Genomic DNA, 10,901 nt, shown 5'->3' with positions numbered 1-10,901 from the left:
GTATAGGTACATTTATAATTCTTCTTATGTAAATGTGCATAATATGTTGTGAGATAACATATTCGTGTGCTTTACTGAAGCAACTAACCCCCGGGGGAAAGTGTATACTAGTCATTATTAAGTGCTTTACCGCTTTAGTATGCACATACTCATAACGTGCCTTTAACCAAATTAGGTTACCCATACTAAGTTGACCACAGTGTAAGGCCTATTATGTTAAATTATAGGGAAATACCTGTTAAAACTTGTAAATACAAACTTATTTTTTTGAATCGGTTGCACAATCAAATTAATGGTAAAAAATTTAGGACTTTATTGCGGTTAAAATAATTCATAGTGTATTAATTCTCTTTGACTATAAATATGACTAACGACACTTAAATATATAGTAAATTATAATAAATTCAATTAAACTAAGAAGATTTATAAACTAATATTTTACTTGTTTTTATTTTAACGATTTTAGTACAAATTCATTACTTTTGACAAGTCTATTTTTTTGGTTGGCTGGAAGATATTGTTTTTAGCATTAAGTCCGTTTATTTACTTATTCATTGTACTTGAAGATATAAATAAATAAATATTAATTATAAATATGAATTGTACAAACATAAACCAGTAAACAAAATAATAATATCAATTTTATTTACTTTTAAACCGTTTATTACACATTTCTCGAGACATAAGTCCTAATTCCATGGCACCGAAAGTCCGGTGTTGAGTTGGGACAAAACTGTTCATTTAAATTAATAAAATAATAGATTATTAAAACATTACTTTTATTATATAGTTATTTTAATATGGTACATAAAGTGTTAATTGAAGTAATAAATAATGCAACAAAATATCGGTTTAAACGATATTAAAAAATAAAACGAAACATCAAAATATATTAAGATGGAATAAGTATAAAGATAAGAGGGGAAAGAAACAAGGGATACAATAAATAATTGTATTTAATAAATTAGTGCGTGCCAGAGAATATTCACTATTCCTGAACCTTGAACAGCTTAGCAACCCCGTCCCATTAATGTACAGCAGTGCAACTTTTAAACTTTTTTTGGTACTTTAGCAATTTAAACGTCCTTTCGTATTCGTTTACCTACTTTACAAGGCATCGGGTTGTCGACGTCCTGGACGTCCACTGCTGATAGTTCGCCGGCAGTTTATGTCAGAACTTCGAGACGAGAACCTGACTTGGGAGGACGCAGAGGAGTTGGCGGCTGACAGAGATGCATGGAAGCTCTTTGTGGATACCATATGCTCCAGCTGGGGAGCGGACATGGAATGATGACGATGATTCGTATTCGTTACGAAATCTATCAATGACTGTTATTATACAAATTATATTATTTCATTAATACTATTATTAAATTTATTTTTTGGTTTTTACTGAGATTGAGAACATCGTACAACGAGTTTGTTATGTTTCTCTTAATTGTATTTATTATATAATATCACAATTTACAGGAAATTAAACCAGATTATACTAATAGAATCGCAAATCCAGTTTCACTTCCTTTTATTTTTTACTTAAAACACCTTTGACTTTTCATGTTTAACTTGTTTAACTATCGACTATTGCCGACTGTTCCATGCTAGGGAATTCGGTAGCTCGGGTTTCATTTTATCGGCCCTGTGGGCCTCAGTGGATTGATTAGAATCTCGGGCACTGTAAAATTTTGCCCCTTTGAGCCTCACAATTTATTTTTTGCCGTTCGATACAATCTAAATTTAATAAAGAATAATCTCTAACTCCACACACAATTTACAGATATAATATATTAAATTTCTACGAAAAAAGTTCGATTACTAAGCGATAAACATTAAAAAGCGAAGAAACTTTTCGGGGGATATTTTCAGAAATTCATGTTTTTTCATTTGTACATTAATTAAAAATTAGTAAATAAATTGTAATTTATAAGTACTAAAAGTAATCAGATCAAGTACCTATAAAACATCTAAGCTTGGAAATCTATAGTTCGACAGCATACTGTTTTACATATTTTGACGTATTTAAATATAAAAAGATATTAGAGTAGTTACTTAAACCAGCGTGGTTCAAATGCCCTAAAAATATCAATACTTTCATATTCCACAAAAACGTAGGTTCTTAATTTTAGCTGTAACACTTTTTCAGTTTAAACTCTATAAGAGAATGTGCATAAATTATTCAAAAGATAAAAAATAAACGTTTGTTCAAGGAAACATAAAAATATATATATATATATATATATTCTTAATATGTATTATTTTTTATTAAAGACCATTCTTTTTAACCTCGTTATTTTTTTACTATCCGCATCCAGTGGTGCAAAGGGCACTGCATTGGTACTCCAGTAGGGTCTTTTCACTGTTTTTATTATTTTTCTTTTCAAATACCCAAAGAATTACTATGGTAACGGCATTAATTCTTTTTCGTGCGTCGTCGGATAAATTTAAACAAGGGTTTAAAACATGCATGTTTTGAATTACCCAAAAACGAGACGTTATGCGCCCCGTGGGTCAATCGGCACGTTTAACGTTTTGGCGCCAAGCTTGTACGCAACGTTTTTTAGAAGCCTAGTCGGCGGTCGTAACGCGTGACGTCAAAATGACGTGATGCCAACTGACGGCCGTTTTGTATAAAATACTCATTTTTAAATCCAAATTATCATAAACTAAAACTCCTTTTGAATACATTGATAGTTGTGTCATTAGAATCGTAAAAATCTGCTTTAAATGTAACACATGTTATATTTTTAACCTAATTCCCGATTTCTAAAAATACCCTTTTGTGGTGAAACTGGGTCAATTTTTGAGAAGGAAATATAAGGATCTAAACTAAATCTCAGAGCCTACTTGTCTTTGGCTTGTTTAAGTGATCACATTACATATTATCTAGCATTCACCTTTGTAATTGTCTACAAACATTTGGATATGCTCAAAATATCATTGATTTATTATTAACTAGACCTATCCAAGGTTAGAAATTAGTGTCAGGCCTACGAGATACGTTAGTATAGGTTCAATTATTAAGGTACATGTTACATTCGTGATTTATACATCAACTTTTAAGTACCTTAAAGACGTATTTGATAATATTTTTGCCCTAAGCATATTGCCATAAAAATGTTATTTAGAGCAATCCGATACTCATTTAAATCTCACGTATGTATTATAAATTCCAGTGGGTGAAGGCAAACACTGTTTCGTTTTTAATCAAATAATATATCACCTGCAGTTTTACGTCGTAAATAATCGTTCAATTATTCAAATTGTTCGTGATTCAAACTACTTCTTAAATACACATTAAAAATCTCATTTTTGTTCGTTTTACACTGTGAGTGATTTGTTCCATCTTCCGTCTACCGGTTTCGGTTCGACCGATCCATCTTCAGATATTAAATAAATTAAAATAATTCCGTCTCATGGTCCCGTAATAATGACACGGACTCTCTTATCATCAGTCGAAGGATCGCTCCCTGCTCTACTTGAAATTGATCACTAATTTATTTATGTATTTTGCAGTTTTAAAATTTGCAGAGTTTTTTTGTTTCAGGTCCCGATTAGCTAGAAAGTTCCTGTGTTTAGAAAGGACCTTCTTTATGGATGTGATTTTTTCATTGCATTAAATGATGCTTAAAAAATTCAAAAAATAATATCAAAAAAATTCAAAATAAATGTAAATTAGAAAACATGCAGGTAATAATAAAAATTGTAGCATAAATATAAATTTGAAAATATACCATCAATAGTTAAGAAATGAGATATAATTATTATAGATTAGAAACATATCGATAGTAATAAAAACTGAAGCATAAATATAAATTATAAAATATACCATTAGTAATAAAGAAATGAAACATAAATACAAGTTTAAAAATATACCGATAGTTAAAAAACTTTAAGCACAAATATAAATTAGAGAATATACCATTTATAATTAAAAAACTTACGTGTAAAAATTATTAATAAAAATAAAATTAAAACAAATGTAAATAACTAAACATGAAAAGGAAAAATAACATATAAATAAAAGGAATAAGGAGATATGTGACAATTAAAAGCAACACAATTTTTAGTCATAAAAATACTTTACGGGATATAAAAAGGTCTACCTTTTATTCACTTGCTCACCTTTTTCTTATAAACATTGTAACTGACAGACGTCTTTATACCTCGTTAAAAACCCTGGGGCCCAATACTGCAAAATGGCTCTGAAAAAAGGCAGTTCTACTTTAAGGTACACCAAAGTTTATGCTCATTGCAAATCTTGTTTTAATATTTTGTTGTGTTTTATTTTTTATTAAAGACCAAAAATTTGTTAGAACTTCCCTAACACAAAGTTGTCTGAATTACTAGCGCAGTTATTTTTGTAATTAATGAGTATGTTATTTATTTATTTAAATACAAAAATACGGTGTCATTAGGTTTAACATATTTCTGTTCTTTAAGTAAAAACCTGTGTTGACCGAAATCGTTTAATTTTAAAAAATCATCATCGTCAGGATCATTCCCTTTCCGCATCTAATGGTGCATAGATCACTGCATTGGTACACCAATCGTAGCATTTCTTGATCATTTCTGTCAGATGAAGGTAAGATGATCCGTCTTAGGCTTCAGGTGCCAGCCTAGGGACTATTAAATATTCTATTGTGAAAACATATTTTCAAATAAATATTTCATTTTAACTATGCCGGGAATTAAACCCGAGACTTCTTGTTTTTGGTAATAGCATTTTACTAATGCCAAAAATACAACAAAAATGCTTTATTTTAATTAATTATTAGTACAAATGTACAATTAATCTGAGAAAAAAAAAAGTTAAAATTGATCACTTGGATTTTTCCCTGGATGATTTCAAGTTCTTACAAAAATGCAAATATCGATGTCAATATGCATACGGATTACACAAATCTCAAGATATTTTTTCTTTTCCTCTAATATTGTTGGCGGAGAAGCAAATGTCTTTCTTAATTCTACAATTAATTTTATATATTAATTTAATTAATATTTTTTTCACATATTAATTTATTACAGCAATTTACACACAATTATTTATACAATAGATTACTTAAATAATAAAAGTATGCATACATATTATTTTTTTGCTGGTGAGTCATCTAAACTGCCTAATTAGGGATAGCTTCCCCGTTCTAAAGCAGTAAATATATTTTATAATATAATATAAAAAATAATTTTAAATAACAAATATTCCATGAACATCTAAATAATACCTAAATCCCTAAATCCTAAGTCATTGCCAGTAAAACCAGAAATAAGCTTACTTCCTTCTATATCGGACAACAACTTCTGTGACTCCCTTCGACCAATACAGATAAAAAAGGCAGTCAACACCTTTCTCAGCCTGGCAATCCCACCACACTTCCATAAATCTGGGATGAGGTTATATATCCTCGGGCCTATATAGTATTGCTGCCTTTGAGCCAAAAAAGTACTAACTCCTCTCTGTAGAATCAGATCCTTATTGGAGTGTCTAGTATTATGAACATGACAAACCGTTGCGTATTTTTCCCTGTTGAGATGCGTGACCGCTACTGTCCCCAGCATATACTGTTGACGAATATCCAGCACTTGAAATTCGTTGAAGAGCGAATCACTTGGATATCGGTATGGTTTTTTCAAATATAACTCTTATCACTGATTTTTGAGCTATAGCTGCTGAAGCCATAGCCGTTTTAGTACAGCTTCCCCAGCCAATCAGACCATACGTCAGTATTGAATTTACCAATCCATAATACAATTGTTTTAGTTCTTTTATCCTTAGTTTATTTCTCAAAAGTATGAAAAAATTAATCAAAACTTTTATTTTATTATAAATTTCTTCAGTGTGTAGGTTCCACATCTCATGAACTTATCTATTTTTAAACCCAAATATTATGGTATAAGGTGCTAACATAGACACTCTTTCTCAAAAAAAATCAGTTCAGTCTTGGGGTGCGGAAAACGGGACAACGAATAGGCATAATAAGTCCAATAGAAAAAGTCTGTTCAAATACCTATTCATCAAATTTCTCTGACACCGTATATCCTGTAAATTCATTCTTACCGTTAGCTTACTTCGTCCAATATTTTAAACACTGCACCGGTTTGTTTTGATCATTGACCTTACATTATAAATGACGTTTAATCATTGAACTCACAGCGTAAAGAAAATATTTTGCAACGCTTTTCAGGTGAAAGCGAGAATTTTTGCGTGCAAGGCCGAATCTCGACTAGCCTCGGGCGAAATTCGATAATCCTATAGTTAATAGTGTCAGGCTAATAAAACATGTCATAAATTAACACGAACAACATTTTTGATTACTGGCCACGATAAAAAGTACTGTAATTTGTAGAAAAAGTACAGCCTTAGGAGGTATTAGGTGATTAATCAGCTCGTGATAAATTTTCAGTAGCAAAAGTATTCGGATTTTTTTAGTGACAGGAATTTAATAACCGAAATATTTAGCGAATGAAATTTGTGTTATTAAACCACTAAACAAACATTTATAGATCTTTCTTAACCCTCTGAAACCTAAATTAAATCTGGCTGTTTTAAAAAATATTTTATACAAGAGAATCGTTTAAAAAAAATTGCTGTTTTTTACCTTGTTACTATATTAGTTTGAACCCTCTCAAAATCACTTAAACTTTATTGTCAAATAAAATAAGACAAAAAAAATGTAAAAAGGGACTTGATTTATTAAAGTCCATGCGCACAGAAGCTGCAAGACGTGCTGTAATCTAGCTCCTATATATCATAATTTATTGTAACATATCATCAGTGGAGACGAGGAACTAGAATCCCAACCGTCCATGCGCTCTGTAACTGCAAGACGTTCTGGGATATTTATTTACTGTACAGCGCCCTTGAGGTGATTTTCACAAAAATGGCGCTATATAAATTATCAAAATATATGTACAAATGTATGTATTTACATATCAAAATATCATTTTGACGATTCAGTTGCCAATCCAAATAAATTTATCTGATCCCATAGAATTAAGAATAGTCCAGAAGGAGCGTAGAATCATATTTGAATACATCGGACTGTGTCCATTAATTTCCCCACTACGCCCTACTTTCGCTGCGCGCATTTGTCAGGTCGTAGCGTAATGTTGCTTGGTGGGAGAAAAAAAATCATAACACAAATGTAACGTAAAAAACTCAATCTGTTAATTTCTCTAAAATTGTATTGTGCAAGCGGAAATATTGATTGACACAACAGAGTAAATAAGAAAAGGGTCATTTAATAAGAGTAATTGAATGAATGAAATTTAAACTTAAAATGTAAAACAAATTTTATTTTACATAAAGCGGATATTTTTATACCATGTTCAATAATATGTTTTGAAGATAATGTCGGTCGAATATCTACCACAGAGTTTTTTAATCTGAGATCCAATTTTCATTAATTCTCTCATTGGATGAGCAAAGTAGGGTAAACAAATTTACTACCCGGGCAAAAACTAACGAAATTTATATTTTGTTTCTTCGACAATCTAACAGATGGAAAAAGAATTCAATTTTAATTAATGCATTTGCTACTTAAACATTCGTTTGCTAATAACACATGAGATGTGAAATCATCCTGTTTCTTAAAGATCCTAGCAGTATAGACACAACTCGCCATAGTAGAATTCAAATCAGGAGTTGCGTACTGAGCGACGTCTACAAAGAAACTAATGGGTCAAAACGTAAACCTACTCATTTATGAGTAGTTGAGTCGCCTTCTGTTTGATGTGCGTATGCTTTTTCTGGACTATTCTTTATTTTATGGTTTAAACATACATTATGTTTTAAGGTGTGTTTTTTATTAGAATGAGAAATAATCACCAGTTGCTAAATTCCATTTTATTAAATAAAAAATAATTATTAAAATGAAAACATGTATAAAAAAATATATCAATTTACGGATATTAGGTCACATATCAGTTGTTATTTGTTCTTAAATAATGTAAATAATAACGGAAGGAATCAGAATGTCTAACGAGAGTGGAACTTTCAAATTAATGTGTATGCTATTTTAGTGCGAAAATGGTCCTTAGGAAAAAATGTTCGAAATGCTATTCTTCAAATAGAGAAGTTTCAAATAATATATGTAATCTGCGAGCTTACTCAAAGAGGAAAAAACACCGACTGGATTTTGAGATGTTAAAATACAGTATATATTTTTTCGGCCTCGTGGTGTAATAGTCAGCGCGTTAGCCTACCATGCAAGAGGTCTCGAGTTCGATTCCGGACATACTTGATATGAAATATTTATTTAAAGGGGTGTTTTCACTCAGAATATTTCAATGTCCCTGGACTGGTACCTCAAGCGAAAGGCTGATCATCTTACCTTCATGTAACAAAAACGATCAAGATACGCTGTGATTGATGTACCAATGCGGTGCCCCATGCACCATTAGGAGCGGTAAGGAAATGATGATAATGATACAGTTAATAAGAAGAAATAAGCTAAATTAATCGTTAGTTTCTTTCTCCCACTGAGAACGAGCTATGCACTTGGTGCACTTACAGGTGACATTTATTTATTGAGGAAGATATAAACGGTGACGTCAATTTATAATTAATGTAAATTTATTTATTTTCGCATAATTCAAATAACTATAAATAAATATTTTTGAAAGTCAAATATAATGGTAAGCTACGCATGATTATGGCCCCTGGGGAGTGGTAGGGATTTGTGTAAGGGACGCTAGTCCGAGACATTAAGGATTATCTCCATTTCTAAAAACATACAAACCATCCCACCGTTTTCTCGTAGGAGCTGGCAAAGAGGATTGAACGCCATATCACTCATTTTAAAACTATAATATTTTATTTTTTCATTAAAAAATGTGTTCAAAAATTTTGTTAAGATGTTTACTAAAGTTTACCATGAAGAATATTCCTCTGAAGTCTCGCGGTTTGACCTTGAAACACCGTGTATTAATTAACAAATGTTGAACGTATATCACTATATGACCAAATATTAAAAGATAAAGAGTTGCATCGAAAACTTTTCTCAGAGATATTTTATAAGTCGAAAATTTCTGATTACAAACAAAACAAAACAAACAGAGGTAGGCAGAGAGGATATAATGGCATTTCACTCTGTCTTCATACATCTTCTCATGCACACGCGCCGATTATTCCGATTTAGATTACTTTTATATACATTACATTTCTCTTAGATGCCCCTTTTTTCTGTTAAATGTTATAACTGTAAATAAGAACTCAGACACTGGTCTTGATTATTGTCCACGGTTTTACTCAGCAATGTTTAAATTATACAATATTTTATTTTGTTCACCAGTTGTTAGAATCAAAGATCAAATTAAATATGGCCATGTAATATTTTGTTAATTTCTATAGCAACGTATTTGATTTAATACATGTATTTACTTAAGAATACTGACAATCAAGTGTCAACAAGTATTAATTACGTCATCACCTGCTTCTCTACATACGCGTACAAGTGACTTACATAAATTATTCATTTTATACTTACACTGACTGGTCACGATATTATCTTAATACAAGAACTAAATATCTTAATATGCTTTGTAATTTCATTTCAATTGAATCCCTAACATCAAAAATAAATATGGTTGGAAAGAAATGTACATTTTCTTGTAATTGTTACACTTAGCTCGATTATTAAAATTAACGGGTCGCTACATTTTCATATTTCATGCAGGTATTCAAGTAATTCCTTTAATTTTGCGTGTGTATTTTGTTGAGATAAATAATTATCTTTTCATGCCGTGTCAATAAAGACTCTTTGTATAGTATAAAATAATATCGTTATAACCTCCAATGTTAAAACATTGCAGGTTCCTTGTAAACAGGAACATTGTAAACATTCCAGTTGAAATGATAAGTTTACTGATATGTACGATAATGTACAATGTACATATTTATGATTTTGCATGAATCCTTAGATCTTTTTGATCTTCCTTTAATGTACAATGTACATATTTATGATTTTGCATGAATCCTTAGATCTTTTCGATCTTCTCTATTTTTTTTAAGCCAATCAACAGGCTTCAGTAAGCCCTAATAGATTGGCATTAATGAGTAGTACTTAATCTAAATATTAACAAAAGGTATGTATATAGCATAATCTAGGCGGAAATGGCAAGTGTGACATCGCGAGTCAGGAGAGACAACACCGCTTGCTTCTTAAATGCCTGCCCTTGCTGTAGGAACACATCGACAGTACCGTTTAGTGAGATTTCGTTCACTGTTCTGAGGATCTTTGGCAGAGGGGAAAAGAATCCGATGTTAGTTTTATAATTTCCCACAGCAAAGACAGGATTAGTACGCAAGTTACGCCGAGGTACATTAAGGTTTATCTGAGCAAAATCCTTCTGAATTCTAAACTAAAGATATGAAAGTACTCTAAACGATCATAATAGTGTTATGATGAAGTGTAGGTTTGAAATGTGTATAGTTTGTAAATATTGATGATAAGTGTATAGTTAAGTGATAATTAAAACAAATGAATATTAGAACATTCATATATTATGTTCATACTGTCTTAAGACCAAATAAATAAATAAGTTGAGTGCGCTCGAATGTTTAATAAGCCCCCGTTAGTGCTTTTCGGTGAACCAAGTAAATATACAATAACTAAGTACATTTGAATGACTTATATGAAAACTTATTGTTACGCGCACATTAAGCGAAGGTTATTATAGATTTAAATGAACTGAACTAGCCATAACTTTTTATGTATACATTTGACACATCAATTTTCCGTTTTATTCAGTCACAGAAGAAAAATAATTTGAACGTTGAATTGTGATTGGTACGTGTACATTTTATATAATCTCAAATAGAGAAAGTCGTGTTCCCAGAGAGCTATAAAAGCATTATGACCAATATTGTAGGTACGTATTATTACTTGACAACTTAAAAATACAAG

This window comes from Micrasema longulum, unplaced genomic scaffold (genome assembly GCF_059751315.1).
Source record: "Micrasema longulum isolate JH-2025_06_02 unplaced genomic scaffold, ASM5975131v1 h1tg000811l, whole genome shotgun sequence".
Classification (NCBI taxonomy): Eukaryota; Metazoa; Arthropoda; class Insecta; order Trichoptera; family Brachycentridae; genus Micrasema; species Micrasema longulum.
Note: the sequence above shows the minus strand (reverse complement) of the source record.